The sequence below is a fragment of the Polistes dominula genome, unplaced genomic scaffold, assembly GCF_049000335.1.
Source record: "Polistes dominula isolate Pdom_NZ unplaced genomic scaffold, Pdom_raw_medaka contig_29, whole genome shotgun sequence".
NCBI lineage: Eukaryota > Metazoa > Arthropoda > Insecta > Hymenoptera > Vespidae > Polistes > Polistes dominula.
In genome coordinates, this window is record NW_028300865.1 from 1,361,786 (window position 1) to 1,385,951 (window position 24,166).

Genomic DNA, 24,166 nt, shown 5'->3' on the forward strand with positions numbered 1-24,166 from the left:
ATTTAAAATATAATAATATATTAAATTAATAATTTATTTATATATATATATATATATATATAATAATATATGAAATATTAATTTTTATAAATTTGTAAAAACTCACCGCTCTCCTCCCCCTCTTCTTCCCCTCCCCTCACCCCCCCCCTCGGCCATTTTAATATTTAATAATTAATTACTTAATATCGTCCAAATATTATACAACAAATTTTGAAAATAAAAGTAATAATTATATACAATGTTTATATAATAAATAAATAAATAAAAATAAATAAATAAAAGCTCAAAAATTCTAATCGTCAAAATCGGCGGTTGCGTTAGGTCGGGAAAATGGGGTGAGGGTGGGAGGAGGGGTTGGGGAGGGGGTTTGTTGGAAAGGTGGCGTCAGTATCGTCGTCGTTGGCGTCGTTAGCGTTGTTGGCGTCGGCGTCGTCGTCGTTCAGCGTCGGCGTCGTGACGCCCGGAATGAAAAGAGGGATTCAGTTACTGTTCGACCTTAACGCGTTTCGCGTTTCGCGTTTCGCGTTACACTTCTAACTCGCAATTTATTTTCTTTTTATTACAATAATACAATAATAGAAAGAAAAAAGCAAAAAAAAAAACACACCTCCGCAGTTTCATTTAATGTCATTTAAATTGCATCAAATTTCATTCGTTTATTTTGTGTGTTTGTGTGTTTGTGTGTGTGTGTGTATTAATATCAGTAAAATCAAAGGACTGATACATTTGAACGAATAAAAAAAGAAGCTGATTAGAAAATTGAAATGAAATGTTGTTTGTTTCATCGTCAATGTCGTCAATTGGTGTTAATTGAAATAATACAAAAATATAAAAGTGAATAGGAGGAAAAAGAGGAGGAGTAGGAGGAGTAGGAGGAAGGGAAGGAGGATAATTTGATCCTCTGTTCTCATTTTCTAATTTTATTTGTGTTTTTTTTTTGTAAACTTGAATTTCTTCAGGTTTGCAATTCAAACAACAAAAGTATACATATATATATATTTGCAATAAGGTTTTTTTTATATTTCATGTGAGTGTATAGGTGTAGTATAGGTGTATGTTGGTGTATACGTGTGTTTATTATTTAATTTAAAATTTAATATATATATATATATATATATATATATATACAACAAATTGGTGAAACTTCCAGAACAAATTGCACTAAGTATTTTATTTTCATATTTTTAAATAAAATTGTCTAGGTATATATATATATATATATATATATATATATATATATATATATATATAATCATAATACTAGGGGATTAGGAGTGGGGGTAAATTGATTAAGTACATTTTTAAATAGAATAAAAGGGTGGTAGGTGCTTGGAAACAATTCAAAATAGAAATAGAGACAGATAGATAAATGGATAGATAGATAGATAGATAATTAAGATAAAATATATTAAATTGACATAGTCGTAGGTATGTAAAAAAAACAAGAAAAAAAACAAAAACTAAAACACGAAAATAAAAAGTAAGCACGGGTGCCGAGCGTGGTTGCGTAGGTGTCAACCTGGACAACGATCCCAACGCGCAGTTAAATTAGGTCAACTGATATTCCTTCACTATCTCTCTCCCTCTCTCTCTCTCTCTCTCTCTCTCTCTCTCTCTTTCTTTATGTTTTGTTTCAACTATACTTTTATCTAATTTATTTTGTGTGACCTATCTACGTCAAGGATCAACAAAAGTAACAATTTAATATTTAAGAAATATTTTTGAAAATATGTTACTTCAAAATGAACAACCAAAAAATTGGGCCCAAAATTTCAATGAAATGAAATATAATAATAATAATTTGATTTTTGTTCATTTGATGAAACGTTTATTGTTCATTATTGAGGACGACGAAGAAGATTGATGTTCATTGATTTGTGACAATTGATAATTTGATTGGATGTTTAATGATTGAAATTAGATTTTGAAAAAATAAGATATGTGTGTTACAGAAGAAAAATAATAATGGTTGTATTCAAAATCGACTTGACTGTACTTGACTGACAAAATATGAACGACATGCGTCGCGACCCGGGTATCCGCGTGACCCGGCGACCTGTCGTATCAGCGCACGTAGCTCCTGATGAGGTCATTCGATACCCCACCCGAATCCAACTATTGTCCCTTAACCCATTACAAACTATCACGGTTTTATCAGGAACCATTTTTTAAACACGGTTTTATCAGCAATCATTTCTTTGTTTATTATTATTATTATTATTATTATTATTATTATTATTATTATTATTATTATTATTATTATTATTAATTATTGTATTGTCAATTTAACAATGGTAAATTTTGTTGTTTTATGTTGGTTTTTTTATATGAAACAAAAAAAGGTTTAATTTGGATGAATAGTTCGCTCAAAATAATTGATGTTAGTATGATGATTGCACTGCACATAAAATGTGCAAACGGATTGCTAACCCAATATTATTATTATTGTTATTATATTGTTTATTTTACAATTTTACAATTCTATACTTTATATAAAACAAAAAAAGGTTTTATCTGGATGAATAGTTTGCTCAAATTAATTGATGTTAGTATGTTCATGTTAGTAGAATGATTGCACTGCATACAAAGTGTGTAAAAGGGTTGCTAACCCAATATTATTATTATTGTTATTATATTGGTAATTTTACAATGAATTTTACAATTTTACAATTCTATACTTTCTATAGTTTATATGAAACAAAAAAAGGTTTTATTTAGATGAATATTTTGCTCAAAATAATTGATGTTAGTATGTTCAGTTAGTATAATGATTGCACTGCATACAAAGTGTGCAAAAGTGTTGCTAACCCAATATTATTATTATTGTTATTATATTGATAATTTTACAATGAATTTTACAATTTTACAATTCTATACTTTATATAAAACAAAAAAAGGTTTTATCTGGATGAATAGTTTGCTCAAAATAATTGATGTTAGTATGTTCATGTTAGTATAATGATTGCACTGCATACAAAGTGTGTAAAACGATTACTAACCCAATATTATTATTATTGTTATTATATTGGTAATTTTACAATGAATTTTACAATTTTACAATTCTATACTTTCTATAGTTTATATGAAACAAAAAAAGGTTTTATCTGGATGAATATTTTGCTCAAAATAATTGATGTTAGTATGTTCAGTTAGTATAATGATTGCACTGCATACAAAGTGTGCAAAAGTGTTGCTAACCCAATATTATTATTATTGTTATTATATTGATAATTTTACAATGAATTTTACAATTTTACAATTCTATACTTTATATAAAACAAAAAAAGGTTTTATCTGGATGAATAGTTTGCTCAAAATAATTGATGTTAGTATGTTCATGTTAGTATAATGATTGCACTGCATACAAAGTGTGTAAAACGATTACTAACCCAATATTATTATTATTGTTATTATATTGTTAATTTAACAATGAATTTTACAATTTTACAATTCTATACTTTCTATAGTTTATATTTAAAAAAAAAGGTTTTATTTGAATGAATATTTTGCTGAAAATAATTGATGTTAGTATGTTCATGTTAGTATGATGATTGCAGTGCACACAAGATATGCAAATGGGTCTCAAATGGGTCTCTATGGGTTCTAGGATTAAACCAATTTGTTAGAAAATTATTCCAACATTTTTTTCTTCTTTCCCTTTCACTTCCTCCCTCCCCCTCCCCCCTCCCCATCGTATTCTTCTGAATTTTGAAATTATGATTTGTATACAACTGTTGTTAGGATACAAACATTTTATTTGTTTTACAATCTGATTGAGTATAAATCACTTGTTGGTATTCAATAACAGAAAACTTGGAAAGGGTTGTTTTTGAATTATCGAGCAATTTTTTTTTTTATTTAAAAAAAATAGTATGAGAAACAACAAATTGAAAGATTGAGACAGTGTTTTGTTATATACAACAGATCTCAATAGAAAATAAATCCGTGAATTGTTGTGTGGTGGTGGTGTTTTACTTGGATCATAAGTTAATCAATTTTTTGGGGATAATTTCTACTAAGTGTTGGTACTACGAATAAACATAAACAAAAAAAAAAAGATCGTAAAAAAGGAAAAATTTTTATTAAATAACAAAAGTGATCACATCGAAACAATATTTGTCTCATTGATTTGAAATTGATTGAAAGTTTTACAAAAAGACCCCCCCATCATCATCATCATCGTCGGTGTCGAAACTGTCCTTAAACTCCAACTAATTGAAGAAGTGGATACAAATGGTTACGGGAAGAATCCATCTTGAATTAGTGATAAAATAAATAATAAAAAGGACGAATTTTGTTTCGTTGTTTGTAATTTGTTAATCCTCGAAGAAGAAGAAAAACGACGAAGAGCGGATGCTGCGTACGAAGAGAGTTACGCGATTAAGAAGACAACGAGGACGACGCCGACGAGGAGGAGGAGGAGGAAGAGGAGGAAGAGGAAAAGGAGGAGGAGGTGGTGGAGGAGGAAGAACTCGCGGTACCAAAGAGAGTCACTGACCTCTCGACCGATTAAAGTTCAGATTGTGTGATGTTTGATGCTGCAGTGGTGCTTTATGCGGAGGCGACGAAAAGGTGCGCACACACACACATACACACACACACACACACACACATAAATACACACATTCTATATATCATTCTCATTAATTTAACATAAAAGATTTCAACAACAAATTCTATTCTTCTTGTCATTTCTATTTTTTTTCTTTCTGTTTCGTCCATTTTTATAAACTTCCTAGAATGTTCTGAGCCTCTGACTCGTTTGGTGTGATATTTGTTATAAATTATTGATTTAATATTATTTTATTATTATTTTTCATAAATTATAATAACACGCAAAATAATAATACATGAAAGAATAGAAAAAGTAAGGTTAGGTTGTTGTATGTAAATTGAAATAATTGAATAATACGACGCCATCTGTTGAATGCTAAAACAACTTAGAGACCTAGATAACCTCAAAATAACAAATCCTTAAAATTAATAATAAAAAATACAAAATAATAGGATTTATTTCAATTAATCTTGTTAAACAAATTCACCCTGTATATTTTTATCCTACTTTTTATTCTATCAATGAATGATCAACAAAATAAAATAGTAAATGAATATTACATCAGGATATCATAAAAGAAATAAAAAGTGAAATCACACTGTGATTATTATTATAATAATAATAATAATAAGTTCGAACATATCGATGTAAACAGTTGGCCCTAGACCTGACCTTGGTTTCAAACTTTTGGTCGAAAATCGTCGATTTTCCTTGTGTCAAGTAGAAGTGGTCCACTACTCCAAGTAGTCCACTTGATAAAGTATTGACACAGTCTTGAAGTTGGTACTTGAGTATATGGTTGACATTCTCATCTTAACGTCCATGAATAATAATAACTTTTAAATCTAATACAACAGCATGCTTTTAAGACACCTCACATACGATTACCAACTACATAAAAAATTAAATCCTCTTATCATAGATGGGGTTTATTATTATAAAATTGATAATTTGATTACTAATGGTTAACATAAACATATATTACATATATATTTAATTAAAAACGCGTAATCAAAATGAAATATTTTCTTAATAAAGTATTCTTAATAAATTACGTGTCACGTTGTTCGTTCGCAATGGACTTCTAAACTACTGAGCCGATTTTAATCAAATTTTCCACATTGTGTGCAGTTTCATCCATCTTAAAAGATAGGATATCTTAATATATATAAATTACGTGTCACGTTGTTCGTTCGCAATGGACTTCTAAACTACTGAGCCGATTTTAATCAAATTTTGCACACTGTGTGTAGTTTTATCCAACTTGAAAGATAGGATAGTTTATATCTTAATTTATAATCGAATTATTTGTTTATTAAGAGAGAGTCATGATTATCTCTGTTAGTTCGATAAGATTCTAACAGATGGCGGTATAAGGTAATTCGTTGACTTAAAGAGACGTGTCTATCGGACAGATTGTTATACATTAAATATTTAACACCGTCACCCATTTCTCCCGTGACTGACCATACCTGAAGAGACCTCATTATAAATCAACATTCTGACTTTAGCCTTTGCCCCTTTTTAGGCTAACATCTAAAAAAAATAAAAAAAGACGTTATCATCGCACATAAATAAATTCGTTTAAGCTTTCTGGGTTAAGCTGTTTCAACCCGGTGCATACGTGGGACGGCAAGCATAAGTTCGTCTCAAATTATTTATATTTTTTTATTTGTCAGTTTTATTCCAGCATGGGCTTCAAATATTCGAAACATCTTGAAATTTGAGAATACGTTTTTGTTTTTCTCAAAAGTAATATTACAATTTAAATTGGTCAATGGTTGGCTATTTTATATACGGTACGACGAGTATACTCGTCTATAGAAAAATCGTACTACCACTTCTACATAACGAGTGTACTTATTAATCACAGTTTAACCGGTTAATTCGAACGGTTAATAATTTTTTGATAGACTAACAATGCGATGAATTTCCGTTGACATTTATGGAGAGAAAGAGAGAAAGGAAGGTGATGATGGTGGAACTTTGACTCTCATTTATATTATTAGTTGAGATCATATTCAGGTATCGTATCTTTAAATTCGTAACGAGAACTCACGTACCGTTATAATCAAGAAACGTAAAAGGAAAGGAAAGGAAAAGAAAGGAAAGAAAGAAATTTTTAACGTCACTGTTCTACCAAGAAGGAAGAAGAAAAAAGAGAGAGAGAGAGAGAGAGAGAGAGAAAGAGAAAATAAACGGTGACAGAAAAGTATCAATGAGGTATGTGTTGCCACATAATTCGATGAGACACATTCGACACAGACACAGATTCGATTTAGTTCGCGTGTTGTTGTTGTTGTTGTTGTTGTTAATTTCTCTTCATTGCAAATCAATTATCATTTGATTTTATTTGAACGAGAACGTGGTGGTGGTGATGGTGTTTTATTATTTTGTTTTTCTTGTACAAGTGAAGTTTAATTGAGGTTAAAATAAAAAAAAACAAATTAAAAGTCAATAATATTTGAAAGAAGTGTTAGAGAAATCAAAGTGAAAGAGAACTTACCGATGATGGGATATATTATGGGTTGCACGTGTTTCAAAGGTATCAACAACCTATTGCCATTTTTTCAAGGTTTGTACAAACCGATCAAACTTCCTTCATTTCTCACAATAATATTAATTATTATAATGTTGTGTGATGTGTTATATAAATATAATACATATTATGTGAATGTAGAAAAGAAGAAGATTCACAAATGTTACAAATTTTATGATTTGATTTAAATCACACACATACACAAAAAAAAGGGATGTAAGAAAACAAACCATCGAGTTGAACGTAAATTGGACACGTGTCGTATAACAAAATTGACCTTTTTTTTCTTTCTCTTTCTCTTTTTTATTATATTGACTTTTTAAACCTTCAGTGGTGTTATTCCATAAAAGTCTAATCGAAGACCTACATCTAAATAGCATATACATATATGTGTACATATATGTGAGTTGTTAAATTAGTCGAACATCCATTTCTTGAATTTGTTTTATTTCAAATTCTGTTATTAAAATATTTTGTTAATACTTCCAATTTTTATCTCATATTATATATATATTAAAAATATTGTAGTATATAAATTATATTAAATATATATATTAATTAATTAATTTATTATTAGGTTTACTGGAAAATTCTATCTGTTTGACAAAATATTAGTTTAATTTTTCGTCACTAGGGGTAAAAGATATTTTTTAAAAATACAAATAATTCTTTTAAAATTACAAATTATCATCACACTACGAGTAAAAAGTTAGAAATAATTAATGATAATTATATTATTCTAAAAACAGGCAGAACTTTCCCATAAACCTAATATATACATAATATTGGATACTTACTCAATCCAGTCAACGAATTACCTTATACCGTCATCTGTCAGAATCTTATCGAACTAACAGAGATAATCATGACTCTTTGTTAATAAACAAATAATTTGATTATAAATTAAGATATAAACTATCCTATCTTTCAAGTTGGATGAAACTGCATACAATGTGCAAACTTTGATTAAAATCGGTTCAGTAGTTTAAGAGTCCATTTCGGACAAACAACGTGACACGTAATTATCAATTTTCTTTCGTGATTTAAAATGAAATACCTTATGGGGTTAATATGACCAAATACCAATGGATATTATATCGTAACTTTAGAGTTTAGCATTTGGGTGGTTTGGACACGAGCCAACAACGCGTTATTGTGTACGTGTATGTGTTTTTACTCACGTTAAGTTGGCTCGTAAACTTTAATTCGATAAAATCGGGACTCTTTCTTGTATAAATGCATCTATATACATGTATAATGGTTATTTACTGCATGTATATACATATATACTATTGCATAGATGTCGAGGACTATAGAAATAATCGATTTGAGGTACTTTGCATATTAGAAAAACCACGTGCTAGGATAAAACGTGGCCAGGATCTAGGACTTTAAGGATTTGAAGTTTTTCAATCTTCAAATTATAAACAATTTAAAAATAGACATGCAAAAAAATACAGGCTGGTGATTTAAAAAGGATATAAATACCTGTTTTTGAATTTATTGAGGTTAAATCCTAAAATTATTGTAAATTCTATTAGAAAAATTATTAAAAAAAATAATAATAATATAAATAAATTATTAATATTATGATTTATTTAATGAACAAATTGTATATTCTCTTTTATATATAAGTTTCAATATTGTTGAAAATTATTAATGAATTATTGATCTCTTTTGTGTTTCAGGTACGTGTGTGTCATACGAGTCTCTTGGAATAATCGCATGGCATCCATTTTGTTTTCTTAAAAGCGTAAGTGAGAATTTAACAAAAACAACAACAACAACAATCAAATCTTTCAATTTTTAACAATATTTTTTTTCTTTCGAAACTTTAAACTATCCAATATTAATTTGAACAGAAAAGAAGGTTTTGTGTCACACGAATGCGTGTGTTATGATGGTTGTATCCATGTTATTTTTAGGAACTTAAATTACTTTTACATATTTTTTTTTTTTTTTTTGACTATGATGAATGGTTTTGTTCACTTGGTCAATTGAAAAAGAAAAGAAAAAAACAAGTCGTTTCATAAATGCTGACTGCGTTTTAGAGTTAGTCGAGTTTATGTTCTCAATTGTACGTTGTTTAACCTTCGTTTATTCTGGTCAAGTGGTGTCGGTATTTTCTTCAACTTCGTCCTTTTTAATTTATTTTTTTCTTTAACTTAGTAAGAAAAAGCACATTATTTTTCATCATTCTCACTATTTTATTCTTTATTCTTCTTAATATCTCAAAAAAAACAAAACAAAACAACAAAACTAGCAATTCTTACAAAATGGCGACTGATTTTAAACAGTTACATATACAGGCTGGGTTATTTTTACGTACTTTAAAGGATGTATTTGTGACGATAAAAAAAAGGTTTACACATTTTTGTATGCAATTGATTTAAAGGAAACTACAAATGAATATAGTTGACAGTGATTTTTGTATCGTAGGAGAAAAATTTACCTCTGATTGAGAAAATGTAAAAAAAAAAAAAAAGAGAAAAGAAAAAACAAAATGGCGAGGTTAGATGATAAGTAAGAAATCTGACAAAGTCAATACCGTTTGTATCGACCTTTGCCAAATGGTTTTCCACGGGTTACTACTGGTACGGTTCTGCACACCCCTTTTAGTTCGTAGAATATGTCGACAGATGGCAACATTCTCTCTACGTTGCGATATCATCGATTGAACATTTATACTATCAAGCTTGAAAGATAAGGGTTGCTTAGATGAAAATATATATTTTTTAATGAAAGATTTACCCTCTATTGGTAGAACCTCAGATTATTTTTATAAAATTTCCTACTAATCTTTGGATAATCAAAATAACTGTCACACAATTTGAATAAAAGCAAATATTTTTAAACATTTTTGCCTAATACTCTCATCTGTTTTAAAATGTTGTTAAATAAAGTGATAAAATATATAAAACGTAGATACAAAAAATCAAAAGTTTCAACAATTTAAATATTAATTTTTATAAAATGTTGATCTCATTGCAACGCAGGATTTTGTATTATAATTATTTAAATAATAGTACTTTAACAAGCACCAATTAAATTTCATAAATATTCATTGTGTGTGTGTGTGTGTGTCTTTTAACAAAGGGAGAATTTTCTTGTCAATAAAAATATTATTATAAATAAAATACTAGTATTTAAATAACACGTACCACCAATTCAAATCTCATAGAAAAATCCAATTAACAATTAATTCTCAAAAAGGAAAGATGTAGGGTTCTTCGGGGGTGTGGTACGGGGGTGTGGGGGATCAATAATACTCATTCTAATCTCTTGACATCTTATTTCTTAAAAAAAAAAAAAAAAAAAAAAAATATTTGTCTTTATATTTTGTCTCTTTTCTTTATCCGTTTCCTATTTTTAATCTCTAAAAACGCAACATTCTCATTTCAAATATTTTTTTCCGATTCTAACATAACCTCCAAAAAGATTTCAAAGTAGAAAGAAAGAAAGAAAGAAAGAAAGAAGAAATCTGTTGTGTTTCTATATTTTCTAAAATACTGAAAAAAAAAAAAAAAAATAATCTGAAAGTATACAGAAAAAGAAAAGAAAAAAAAAAAAAAAAAAAAAAGAACAAAACTAAAGAAATGCACTAAGGACGCTCATACAGTTTCTTATTGTGACTGTTTTTTTTATTTTTTTATTTAGTATTAAGAAAATCTCGAAATTCAAGTTAGGGGTGGGAAGGTAGGGGATTATAGTTCAGAGTAAAAAATAGATAGATGAAAAAGGGGGTTGGTGTTTTGAGGGGATGAAGTTCGAAAGGAAAAAGCTATCACAATATTCGTCCGTGGCCTGCGGTGAGTTCTTGGCCCGAATACGATTGAAAGCTCGTTCCGTTATAGAAAATTTCACTCAGCAAATCCTAGTTAGTTGAAGATGACGACTATGACGACAACGGTCGTCACTGATCACCGACCTCGATTCATTCATAACTTCCGATTTTAGTTCATAATGCAAGCATTTTTTCCTTTTTTTAATTCATTTCTTTGATACTACATTGCAGTAAGACCATTATTTCGATCATTTCATTCAAGGTTGCGTCAGGGTTGTGTCAAGATTTCATTGATTTTCTATTTTTATTTGTATTGTTAACAATTAATCCTTGTTGTCGAACATATTTTCTTTAAAATATCATATCCCAATAAAGGTTCATTGTCAGATGATTCGATCCTAATGAAAATGTGAATCGTTTATCATCACAATTTCACAATTTTCCATCGATCCCTTGTCCTTCTTCCCTTCCTTTTATCCTTTCCATCCTTTCTCTTTCTTTTATACTCATGTTTTACTTCTTCTTATCTCGTTTACCTCTTCCCTTAACTCACATTTACTAAGAATATCGATTTTCTTTGAAGATACTCGTCCTACCTCTACTCCCTGAAGTAGTGGAATCACCACCCCAGTTAGGCACTAATTTTCTCTTCAAATTTTCTATCTCAAAAGTATCCAATATTTAATAAAAAAAATTCTAAAATATCTTCTTGTTTAAAAGACAAGCCTAGAAACATCATCACCAATCTTTTATAGTATCATACTAAATAGTAGCATACTGAGGAATCTTGATGACTCAGCTTGTGGTTGTCTAGGCTCTTCAAATTCAGGGTATACAGGAAGATCATCCTACCAGTAGTCCTTTATGGTAGCGTAACTTGGTGTCACTTAAGTCACAGACCCAAAAGAAATTTAGGGTTTAGAAAATAAAGTTGTTTTCGTAAAATGTTCGATGCAAAACGAGCGTAATGAAGAAAACCCCATAACGTAGAAGTACACCGACCGTACAACAAAACCGGACATCATTAACGTCGTAAAATCACGCCGATTAAGATGGGGCAGGTGACATGGGCGTGCATGGGGGTGGATCGAACGGTGCATAAAATACTGATCGGTATACCGAACGGGAAAAGACCACTGGGTAAACCGAGACGTAGATGGGAGGACAATATTATTTGGGGATCTTAAAGAAATGGGCTACGAAGACCGCGAATGGACGGGGTCGTGGCTCAGGGACGAGAACACTGGCCGGGATTTGCGTATTTGTGGCAATGAACTTTCGAGTTTCTAATGACAATTGATAATAATAATTCATTGGACGAATAAGAGTGTAAAACCCGTAAACGATAGTGACGGGACTAACCCCCTGTGTGGAAGCAGCATATAACCATAACCAATTCAGATATGGGGGGGGACACTCAACAGGATGTTAAGGTTGAATCTTTGAATGATGCTAATTAATAATAATAATTATTATCTTATTCTGTTGGTAGTAGGTGTCGTAGTGTCAGTAGTGTTAGATTAGTTAGCTTTTGACAAGAACAAAAGAGTTGGCCTGAGGTTGTTTTAATGCCAGGAGTGTATAACAAGTATCTTGAGGAAGTGTGTGGTCCAGCTACATCTCTCCTCTTATTTCCAGTACTCTCAATCTCTCTCTCTCTCTCTCTCTCTCTCTCTCTCTCTCTCTCTTTGGAACTTTTCGAGTAAGATTCGTTGCAATGTTGGCTGTCAGCCGCGAGACATTAGTCATTCAATTCTTCGAACACTACGAAACAAAATGCAATCGTAGCAAATGATTCGTTCTATTATTAATTGTTTCTATTTTCTTTTACTCTCTCTTTTCTTCTTTCAACATATATATAGATATATATATATAATTATACTGATGCAAGTCTTACCTATTATTAGTATCATTTAAGTTAAATTGTTATATACGTTTGTGTACTTTTAAATACGATAACAACAGTTATAATAACTGTATATAAATCGTATTATAATTGTTTGAAATACATTGGTGTATTATAGATTTTTATATAAAATAACAAGTGAGGTTATGTAAAAATTAAAATTTAAAAAAAAAACAAACAATTTTGAACAATGACAATACGATACAATTATAACTAGTAATAAATCATATTATAGTAAGTGTTAACACACATTATTACATCATAGATTTCCATATGAAATACCAATTGAGGTTATGTAAAAATTAAAAAAAAAAAAAAAAAAACAATTTTGAACAATGACAATACGATACAATTATAACTAGTAATAAATCATATTGCAATAAGTGTTAACAGACATTATTATATCATAAATTTTAATATGAAATGACAATTGAGGTTATGTAAATATTAAAACAAAAAGAAACCATTTTGAACGATGGTGACAATTGATACAATTATAACTAGATATAAATCATATTCTAATAAGTGTTAACACACATTATTATTACATCATAGATTTCTATATGAAATACCAATTGAGGTTATGTAAAAATTAAAAATTAAAAAAAAAAAAAAACAGAAACAATTTGAAAGATGGTGCAATTAACTACTTTTGTGTTGACTCGAGGAAAATAATAATGGCTGAAAATTGCATTGAATTATTGTTGAAAAGAAATTAAGTTCTTCATCTTTTTTTTATTTTATTTTTTTTTTTCTTGTAATATACTATTTCTTCACGAGACGACAAACTAAACTAACCTAAAAGACAAATTTGTATCAATTTGTAAAGGAAAAAAATAAGACTGTATCTTCTGTCATTGTCATATCACGACGATAATCGAGTTTTGAACGATCAACGGGGGGGTAGGGAAAGGGTGGGCTGTTGGTCTTTTTCTTTCGCGACATTGCGGCGAATTTAATAATCAGCACAAAGGCCGCGGTTGGTTACTTCTGCTACTAGTGCTACTACTGCTGCTGCTACTGCTACTACTGCTGCTACTGCTGCTGCATCACCATATTGATTTTGGCCTAGCTGTGTGGCAGATTTTAGACGGGCATGGGCTCGTATGTCAGGAGCGTATTTTACGTCGAGTAATCTTTGAAAAAAAATAATAATTTATATATCAAACAATTGTATTAATGAATTTAATCAATTACTATATGTTCAAGCATTGCAAATTTAATTTGACAAAAATGTTTAATCCGATTACGATTAACGGGGCAACAAAAAAAAATCCATTTTGGAAACAGATGGGAACGAAATTATACGAAAGTGGACACACAACATTGTTCCTGTTAATTTGTTTATTTTCATTTTTATTACTTTTCCAAACGGAAATAGTAATTTAATCTCTTAAGTCAATAAAGGAAACTGTATATATCTGAAGGTTAGATTATAATCCCTTCCCTTAGAAACCTATAAAATGAAGAACCACACACATATATATCACCTGATTTACTACATGCAGTTTATGATGGTAGGGGTGGGGGGTAATAAAAAGAAATCGCGAAAAATATTTTGTTGTATTTTTTTTTTTTTTTTTTTTTTTTTTATCTTAAAGTTGAAATTCAATTTCACTTTCGTATTAAATAATTTGTCAATTTAATTATTTCATGCAATAATAGTAGCTCTGTTAATTCACAGATTAACGTCAGCTCACCTTCCAACACATATATACATATATAAATGTATATGTATCTACAAAAAAGAAAAAAAGTTTTTATGTATATCGATTGAAAAAAAAAAAGAAAGGGGGGGAGAAGTTACTCTTATTTTTTTATCCAACCCCTTTGAATATAGATGTGAAATTTTCACGAGATACGATGAGAAAGAAAAAAAACATAAAAAAAAAATCCAAATCAAGAGTATGAGAAAAATAGGGAAATCCCCCTTTCCTAGTAACATTTGCATACCTTTGTAGCAAAGGGATCATCCTATCTTTTCTCTTTTTTTTTTTATTTTTCTTCTGTAAATATATATATTTTTTTTTCTTACCAGTTTGCGACCCATTTTTCTTCATCCTTTTTTATATCACTTGTATACGTCACAAAAAGTTTATTTATTTTAATAATTATTTTTATATAATATTATTTTAGTTTTTCTTACGGATAACTTTATGCATACTTCGTTTATGCAATTATATCAAGTTGCACCATTTTGTTTATAAGTAGTAATGAGTTTCCTAACAACCACCACCCCCATCACCAATATAATAAATTTTTTATTTTTTAAACAAAGTAATGTTCAATTTTTTTAAATTAACATATTATAATATAAAATACATTTTAAAATATATAAATAAATGTTTTGTTCATTTTGCGATATATCAATGAATGTTGTTTCTATTTCTCGAATATTGAAAGAAATCATCATCAAAAGTCTACTTCTACATATATATATATACATACATATGTGTGTGCACTTGCAATCAAGAGAAATTTCTAAACAAATCCTCTTTTTCGAAGCTAACACACACTACTAGTTGCGGTTCTATTATACATCGTTTCTAATCACCAGTATCGGGTCTCTATCAATACACACCCCAACTACTCTCCATTACCAACCGCAATTCACCTAGTCGAGTGACACAATTCGATTTGTTTACGACTGGTATGATGCAGTATCAAACGACAATCCTTCATGATTTCGATTCGTCGTATGTATGTCTCTTTTCAATTTGTGATAGCCAATTACTTCTCTCTTTTGTCATTTTAGTTTTATTATAACATTTTCCAATTTGAATTAGATATATATATATATATATATATATATATATATATATATATATATCTTATCTTCTTCTTCTTAATATATATAAATTACGTGTCACGTTGTTTGTCCGCAATGGACTCCTAAACAACTGAACCGATTTTAATAAAATTTTACACACTGTGTGCAATTTCATCCAACTTGAAAGATAGGATAGTTTATATCTCAATTTATAATCAAATTATTTGTTTATTAACAAAGAGTCATGATTATCTCTGCTAGTTCGATAATATTCTAACAGATGGCGTATAAGGAATTCGTTGAATGGATTGAGTAAGTATCCAATAGATAGCGTGAAAATCGAAAATGAGAAATTACGATATATAAAATTTAATCAAGCAAAACTTCGTTCTGAGGAGCACAATCATTTTTGTACAAGTAATGACGTTATATATATATATACATAATTTATTTCTTCAATTTATTTAATTTGATTTAATGCATCGTGTTATATAAATTGAGACATGTGTTTTAATTGAGCCATTTAAATTAAAATGTTCTTGTTCTCATTATGCATAACGACGATCTCTTTTTACACTTGATAAATCAGTGTCGAGGAGATTATACAGGATGAGCTTTCAACCGTGTATAGATAGATAGCTTCAGCATTTTAAGTAACTACTACTACTACTACTACTACTACTCTACACTGTTAATATTCTAAGGGAATTTCACTCGCCAGTAGATTATTTTTTTCCTTGAACTTCGTAAAGGTGACATATCCCATAACTTGTTGAAACTCAATTTAAAATACACGTGCACATTATTCCATATGTTATTTGTATGTGTACACAACAGAATTCAAAATGATAAATCAGACGAATGAAATGAATCTTCAAAATCAGGATACACAGGACAATCATCCTTTATGACAGCAAAACGTGGTGTCACTTACGTTACGGTACCAAAAGAAATTTAGGGTTTAGAAAATAAAGTTGTTTTCGTAAAATGTTCGGTTCAAAACGCGATGAGGAAACGTGCGTAATGGAGAAAACCCCATAACGTAGAAGTACACCGACTGTACAACAAAACCGGACACCATTAACGTCGTAAAATCACGCCGATTAAGATGGGGCAGGTGACGTGGGCGTGCATGGGGGTGGATCGAACGGTGCATAAAATACTGATCGGTATACCGAACGGGAAAAGATCACTGGGTAGACCGAGGCGTTGATGGGAGGACAATATTATTTGGGGATCTTAAAGAAATGGGCTACGAAGACCGCGAATGGACGGGGTCGTGGCTCAGGGACGAGAACACTCGCCGGGATTTGCGTATTTGTGGCAATGAACTTTCGAGTTTCTAATGACAATTGATAATAATAATTAATTGGACGAATAAGAGTGTAAAACCCGTAAACGATGGTGACGGGACCAACCCCCTGTGTGGAAGCAGCATATAACCATAACCAATTCAGATATAGGGGGGGGGGGCATTCAACAGGACGGATGTGTGTCAAAAAAAAAGAAAAAAATGTATTAATAATAAAAGTAATTAATATTGATTCTAAAAATCAAGAGAGATAGATTATAGTCTAACAAAAAAAAAAAGTGCTTTGAGAAAAATTTCATTTTCTACGACTGCTTCCAGATTCCTAAACCAAAAGGAATGTCGGAAGTTTTATTGACACTTTCGATGCCCTTATTGGTTTCATTTCGAACATACAGACTGTCAGATATTTCTGTGGAATATTGAAAATGAATTTCTTTTAATAGCAGTTACGAGAGTGTGAAAATTAAACGTGGCGTTTTTTTTTTTTTTTTTATTAATTTTCAAATCGAATCATGGTTTTTGTAATGGTACTCCTCTTATCTATGTTCTTTTAATTTCAAATCTAAAAATAAAGGAAAATATTGAACAAATTCTTCAATTTTTCTATTTTATATATTAAATACATTTTGCAAATGTTTAAAAATTGTTTTAATTTTAACGTAATGTTATTAATCGATTTTTTTCGTTCAATTTTTTTTTATCAAAATCAAATTCAATGACAATGACACGTATCGTAAATTGATTTATGTATCAATACCATTTCTTATTTTGTAGTCAGGACAATAAATTGTGGGTGGAGCTGAACTCTCTTTTCCCTTTCTAACACTCAGCCGAAATCGATGCAAAGGTTTTGCGACGCGCCCTATAGAGAAAACCGTAAAGGAGGTCAAGGTTCAAATGAAACCTTGAAAGTATAACCTTCTTTCTTGAATACACAGAAAGAGAGAGAGAGAGAGAAAGAGAAAGAGAGAGAGAGACACGTACGGAAAACATACTGATACAAATAATCGTTTTACTCCACCTCATCGTCGTTCTCTTCCTGAACAAACCAATATTTAGTAACTTTTCTTTATATTTTTCTTTCTAGAGAAAAGTCTAAAAAGTACTTTGAAATCTCTTGTCATTTTTCTTGATGTTTCCAAACCGTGTCCTTGATATATCATACTTTATTTCTTCACCATCATGACCTCCTTCATTCTACTCCCTCATTCGATGATGAGAACTTTGAAATGTTCTAAATTTTAGAAACAAAATATTTGACTAAAAAATACTACTTAGTATTATCTTAAAGTTTCTTTCATCAATTAAGTTTCCTTTCATTTTATTAATGTTTCCAGAAAATTAATAATAATTTATTATAATATATATAATGTTACTAGGGGTGCCCCGCCACGCATTGCTGTGACTCACAATCAGTTCGATACACATGTCTTTAAGTCAACGAATTACCTTATACCGCCATCTGTTAGAATATTATCGAACTAACAGAGATAATCATGACTCTTTGTTAATAAACAAATAATTCGATTATAAATTAAGATATAAACTATCCTATCTTTCAAGTTGGATGAAACTACACACAGTGTGCAAAATTTGATTAAAATCGGTTCAGTAGTTTAGGAATCCATTGCGTATAAACAACGTGACACGTAATTTATTTATATAAATCTAAAGTATTAAAGTGTGCAATTAACTCTGCACAAGATTTCAATTGAAACCAACATGATTTGACTAGCCTCGTAATGAAATCATCCATTGGCAATAGATTTCCTAAAAAAAAAGTGTTAATTGATTTTTACTACACTAATCAAAATCATAATAAAATTAATCTGACGACAATTAATTTAAAGTGAAAGAAAAAAAAAAAATTGGAAAATCAATATTTAAAAAAAAAAATAATAATAATAATAATAAAAAGTATGAAACTTTGATTTAACGACCATGATAGAAGATGTTAAGTTTCATTTTAATGTCGATATTAAAAGAAACACGAGTATCATTCACCAGTTAGTTTTTTTTTTTTTTTTTTCTTCTCATTTTCCTTCGGAACTCGATGAAGAGATCCTTGACAAAATATTACTCCTTCTCCTTCGTTTTTTTTTTTTTTTTTTTTATTATTTTATTTCTACACGAGAGACAAAGATGAGATGAGATATGGTGAATGGAATGGGGTTGGTTGAGAGGGAGAGGGGTGGGTGAGAGTTAAAAGCAATGAATGCAGAACAGAAAAATTACTACTTCCGGTTTACATTTTACTATCGCTAGGGAAATCATGTCGGTGCTACAAAACTCCACTAACGCAACAACAAAACTTTCTTTCTTTTTATTTTTTTTTTTTTTTTTTTTTTTTTAGTAATGTCAGAGAAACTTACGTAACGTGCGTGTGTGTGTGTTTTTTTTCTCTTTTTTACGTCACAGTGTAGAGTATATTTTTATCGATGCAAAAAATAAAAAGGAGGGAATGGGAAAGAGACACATATAAAATAAAATAACATTTAAAAAAAAAGAAATGAAAAACAATGGCATGGGTGACAGGTGTGAGATGAAAAGTAAAAAAGGATTTGTTGAAAAATGAACAATTTCTCCATCTAACCACGCAAGAAGAAAATCGGTGAAAATTTATTTAATCATCTTTGGTAGATGTATAAGGGTGTCTATAAAAAATTTAACCAATTCTCTAGTTCTTTTTTTTTTTTTATTTTGAAGTTTTAAAAAACATTTAACACTGTTGAGGGGCCACGTCAGTCATCGGTGACTGACATTAGACTTTACGTTTAGGCCACGTCAGTCATTAATGACTGACACGTTCACTGTTTTTTTTCAATACAAAGTAGACCTGTGGCCTGACGAGAATTTCCCTAAGAATTCGCGTGGCGCTGAAACGTGTTAAACAACCCCCTTTGAATTGAACTTGAACAATAATCTGATTAAAAAAATCTGTTTTTTAAACAAAATACTTGTACCATTTGAACAAAATAAATTTTCCTATCTTAAAAATAAAAAACAATCAATCAATTAAATTATAAACAAATTTGTTGAAATAATTTATTAAAATTTACGTACCAAATAAATTTTTGTTTTGTGATCACAAAAAGATTTCAAATTAATAAACATGTATTCTGGACTACCAACTTTCTTCACCATTTCTGTCTGTACACTGTCTGTCTGAATCTCTCTCTTTCTCTCTCTCTCTCTCTCTCTCTCTCTCTCTCTCTCTCTCTGCTCTTTCTCTGAGTTCCTCCCTCTTCGATCGACTACGAACCAACGACGCCCCCTCGGAAAATGGAAAGACCCCCCCTCCACCGCTCGAGTTTTCCCCAGTAACGATCGGTTCCCTTGCCCGGGGTACGACACCACCCCCACCTCACCCTCACCCTCATCACTACCACTACTACCATCATCCCCCTATCACTCTCTCGCTCTTTCACACTCCCTTTTCCCTTTCTTCTACCTTCCTCAGGGTCGAATTTTACTCGTAACGCGCCCTTGCCTCTGGCTCTCGACGAGGCCATTCTGAAGATTGCAGATATTCACTGACTTAACATGAGATATAATCAATACAACTAATATTTAATTTACAAATATATATATTCTCAGACACACACTCATGTGTGTGTGTGTGTGTTTGTTTTACACAACCTTGTAAATAATTATTATATTTATTTAATAAGTTAATATTAATTTTTATTAAAATAAATTTGTAGATCTAAAAATGGTTTCCAATTTATTATGAAATAAATGTTAAATAATATTATAATATTAATATAATTTTGAATTGATATAGTAATATAATAAATATAATAAATTTAATATATATTGTAAATAAATAAATAAATAAATGAAAATTCCAGAGGAATCGATAAGTTTCTCCACGCGAGCCCTGGAAGAAAAAGGACGCACCTGCTAATATATATATATATACATATATATATATATATAGAAAGATCTTTCTTTCTCTCTCTTTCATTCGATTTGCCGAGGGGTTCGCGCATAACCTCGCGTGCAGACTCAGAGTTTCGGCAGGAACGTTAGCAGTAAGCAAACCACCCACGCGTCTTTGAGACGCAGACTCCGACTGGGGATCTTTCTCCCTCAGTTTCTCCTGTTGCCACAGTACTCTCTCTCTCTCTCTCTCTCTCTATCTCTCTCATATTACGCACGCACCAGACAACACGATCGGCCGAATTCGTTGGTTCCTTTTGCGCATCCTCGTTCAGATTCGGCTACCTTCGAGTCTTTACCACGAGAGAGAGAAAGACAGTGAATAAGCGCGCGCTGCACGTTCACAGTGAGTGAGAAAGAAAGAGAGAGAGAGAGAGAGATTGGAAGGGCGTACAAGCGCCCCTTCCTATGTGTGGGAGAGAGAGCACAAGTGCCCCGACACCCCAGTACGGGACACGCTCTCAACAAGAGCGCACCTTTTTTCATTAAGAACACACACCACCTTCTTTCGTAGGTGGAATCTCGTGATTCGTTTGCTTTTTCCCTCCACACGCGCGCCAGCAACTGGTGATCGATTCGCACTTCCGTCACAGGCTACTACCGTGGTGTGTCTCTTCTTCGATTACTCGTACTACACACATTTCTCAAGGTCACTCTCTCTCTGTATCTCTTGGAAATTGCATTTAATATAAACGCGTGTCATATCATATCAGAATTGTGTGCAACCAACCAACCTCAACTTACCCCCCAGTTTTCACCGGTATTTCTTAATGCTAGTTTCTTTTTCTTTTTTCTTATTCATGTTTTTGATACAACTCTCGTCTAATTTTTACCTATCCCCATTTTTTGGCAGTATTTCTTAACACTATTTTCATTTTTATTTATTTTTTTGTCATAGTTTTGATACAATTTCGCAGATTTTTACCTAGTCCCGTTTTTCACCGGTATTTCGGCCATGTAATGCTAGTTTCTTTTTTTTTTTTTATTCATGTTCTTGATACAACTCGTCAGATTTGTACCTATCCCCATTTCCCAGCAGTATTTCTTAACCCTATTTTCATTTTTATTTTAATTTTTTTCATATTTTTGATACAACTTCGCAGATTTTTGCTTAGTCCTGTTTTTCGCCGGTATTTCAGCCATAGAACGCTAGTTTCATATTTTTATTTTTCGTACTTTTGATACAATACGTCAGATTTTTACCTATACCCATTTTTTGGCAGTATTTCTTAACACTATTTTCATTTTTATTTTTATTTTTTTCATAGTTTTGATACAACTTCGCAGATTTTTACCTAGTCCTGTTTTTCGCCGGTATTTCTTAACGCTACTTTCATTTCTTTTTATTATTTATTTAAATCTTTTTTCTAATTTGTTTTTGTTAGTTTTCTGAGCTGTAATCGAGATAAAACTTTTTTCATAGCTTTTTCATAACTTGAGTATAATAAAAAGAAAGATGGAAAGAACGTGATGATCGTGGTGGTGGTTGGTGATGGTGGTGGTCGTACGAAAAACGGGCAAATACATTTTTCGACCGTCTATCCGAATGATTTATTCCTATTGCCGGTGTCAGCTCAAGAGAGAAGGAATTTTTTTCTTATCAAGTTAAACCCACCACCTAAATTCAACCCTCTCTTTCCCCATTGCTCGCGAATTTTCTTCTCCCGAAGGAAGAAAGCGTTCTTGTGGAAAAATGTTACAAAAAACTTACTACTCTTAGGACCTAAATTATCAAACCTTGGACGTTCTTCTAACACAACCCTTTTCTTCATTTTATTTTTCATTTAAATTTTAAGTTTTCATTAAAGGAAACTTCCTTGTATTTTTTTTTCCACAAGAAGAATTTTAGAAGATTTCGATTAAAACGCGACGGCAGAGACCTCACAAACACACACAAACATCCGTCTTATTATTTTCCATTGAACTTTTTTTTGATGCAACTGGTGATAGTTTTTACACTTGGTATTTAAAAAAAAAAAAAAAGAAAAAAATCTATGAACGCTTTTATGCGCTTTTACGACAAATCCTTGTATCACAAGTTTTCACGTTTTTCATTAAATCACGCGTCAATTTCTCAATTATTTTATATATATATATATATATTTTTTTTTATCATTAAAGATTCCAAATTATCTTCCATAATCGTAAAATTACTGGCTAAACATAAGAAATGGCAAGAAGAAGTTTATAAAATAAAAAAAAAAAAACCAAAGGAAACAAACCCCTCACCCCAATAACAGAGAGAGGATCATTGAAGAAGTTTGAAAGACAAGATTCTCATCCAATGGTAAATCATCTTTGGACGAGCACAACTTCTCCAATCTAAATATAATTGAATGATAGAGAAGAAGAGATATTGTCAAACAAGCAGAGAACTGTAACTGTAAATTGTGAGAACAACAAGCACCCTAGAAGCTTTTGATTGTCTCATATTCAAAAAGGCAAGACTTCTAATAAGAAAAGAAAATCAAAATAGAGAAACATAAAAAGAGAAATATGAGTGGAGTAGGTTTCTTAGCGGCTGTGAAAACTTTCACACCGAGTGGTAGAAGACGAAGACGTTGTGAAAAACAGCAAAAGATCTTGGAACTTCCTGCCGGATACGCCATGCAACCGGATGTCGTGCCTACTTGGGACGCAGCACCACCGATAACTCCACCCGCTGCTTTTCTTCCACCTGGTTACAAGAAAGGCTTTCCTCAAGGTGAGCTTATTTTTGTGCTGATTTCGCCGAAATAAAAAAAAAAATAAAAACCAAAAAAAATCACGTGAAAATCAACTGAATATTCTGTACACACACAGAGACACACATACATACATACATACATACATACATACATACATACATACATACATACATACAAAATAAACAAGAAAAATACTGAACTGAATTTAAACGATGATAAATTCACGACGGGGATTCTTACACTGCAATTCCTTTTCATTTTTTTTTTTTTTTTTTATTAACCAGTTAATCTGTGGCGCCCTCGTTTGAGACCGTTTTGCGTTGGCAGAATCGAGCCATGACGTGTATACTCGTCAATCATAGAATAACTTGCAAACTGTTAAGCTGTTTCAGCCGATGCATAATGGGGGACGGCGCATGAGTTCGTCTCATATTATTTATATTTTTTATTTGTCAGTTTTATTTCGTCATTAGCTCAAAATAATCTAAACATCTTGAAATTTGACAATACGTGTTTTGTTTTTCTCAAAAAAATAAAAAAAATAAATTACAATTTAAAATGGCCAATGGTCGGTCGTTACTTTATAATAGCGTACGACGAGTATTCTCGTCTATAGAAAAATCGTACTACCACTTCTACATGACTAATGTACTTGTTAATCACAGTTAACT

The 24,166-nt window shown here is 30.9% G+C and overlaps 1 protein-coding gene and 2 long non-coding RNA genes across 3 annotated transcripts in view; 2 read left to right on the plus strand and 1 right to left on the minus strand.

The window, feature by feature from the left end:
- Positions 1-24,166, plus strand: part of LOC107066343 (uncharacterized) — a 112,286-nt gene that overhangs the window by 69,728 nt on the left and 18,392 nt on the right. The gene's annotated exons all lie outside the window — the stretch shown is intronic.
- On the plus strand, positions 348-22,947 carry LOC107066365 (uncharacterized). Its single transcript, XR_016175783.1, has 4 exons — positions 348-1,165; positions 3,809-4,572; positions 8,783-8,847; positions 22,930-22,947. It is a non-coding gene; the product is annotated as an uncharacterized LOC107066365 (long non-coding RNA).
- Positions 12,047-20,212, minus strand: LOC107066367 (uncharacterized). Its single transcript, XR_016175784.1, has 2 exons — positions 19,930-20,212; positions 12,047-13,920 (listed from the first exon to the last, which is right to left on the minus strand). It is a non-coding gene; the product is annotated as an uncharacterized LOC107066367 (long non-coding RNA).